Source organism: Corapipo altera, unplaced genomic scaffold (genome assembly GCF_003945725.1).
Source record: "Corapipo altera isolate COAL_440 unplaced genomic scaffold, ASM394572v1 57659, whole genome shotgun sequence".
In the NCBI taxonomy this organism is placed as follows: domain Eukaryota; kingdom Metazoa; phylum Chordata; class Aves; order Passeriformes; family Pipridae; genus Corapipo; species Corapipo altera.
This window is the reverse complement of record NW_020889268.1, coordinates 1-608: the sequence shown is the minus strand read 5'-3', so window position 1 is coordinate 608 and position 608 is coordinate 1. Positions and strand designations below refer to the sequence as shown.

The window sequence follows — 608 nt, the reverse complement described above, 5'->3', positions numbered from 1 at the left end:
GTGGGACAGCTCAGCACATGGCATTGGGGATCTCTTCCAAAGTGTGGTCTGCCTGTGGTGTCACCTCACGTCTCCTTCCAGAAAGATCTGGGCTTGCTGGGAGGATCAGGAGCAGCTCCTGTAGTTCCTTGATAATGGAAAATGAAGGGATTTAGTTCCCTGAAATAGAGATAGTGTATGCCAAGCTCTGCCCAATGTGTTTTTCCTAGCATGTGAGATACACTGAAGTAAATAACTCCTTGCTTGTCTCTAATGGTTTGTTTTTGTTGTTTAGTTGGCAAAAAAATACCACCCTGACACAAACAAGGATGACCCCAAAGCGAAGGAGAAGTTCTCTCAGCTGGCAGAAGCCTACGAGGTAACAGCAGGATTTCATCGTGATGAAGAGGAGGAAAGGTTGGAGGGTGGATGAGGGGAAACATTTCCTGTAAAACCGTGGCTGTTTTTTGATGCACTTCAGGCTGGAGCACCTCTGTCCTAACGGTGTCTCCAGGAAATTACTTGGCCCAAGTATCTGGTTTAGGTGCTTTGGGCTCTTTCAGTTTGTGCTCTTCCTTAGGAGTAAGTCACTGGCATGGATGCAGCAGTCACTTCCATGGGATCGTTGT

At 47.2% G+C, this 608-nt stretch overlaps 1 long non-coding RNA gene across 1 annotated transcript in view; it reads left to right on the top strand.

Annotated features, from left to right (window-relative positions):
- Positions 1-584, top strand: part of LOC113942178 — a 1,135-nt gene extending 551 nt beyond the window's left edge. The window contains exon 3 of the long non-coding RNA XR_003525860.1: positions 275-584. This is a non-coding gene — a long non-coding RNA (uncharacterized LOC113942178). The remainder of the gene's footprint in view (positions 1-274) is intronic.
- The last annotated feature ends 24 nt before the right edge of the window (positions 585-608 follow it).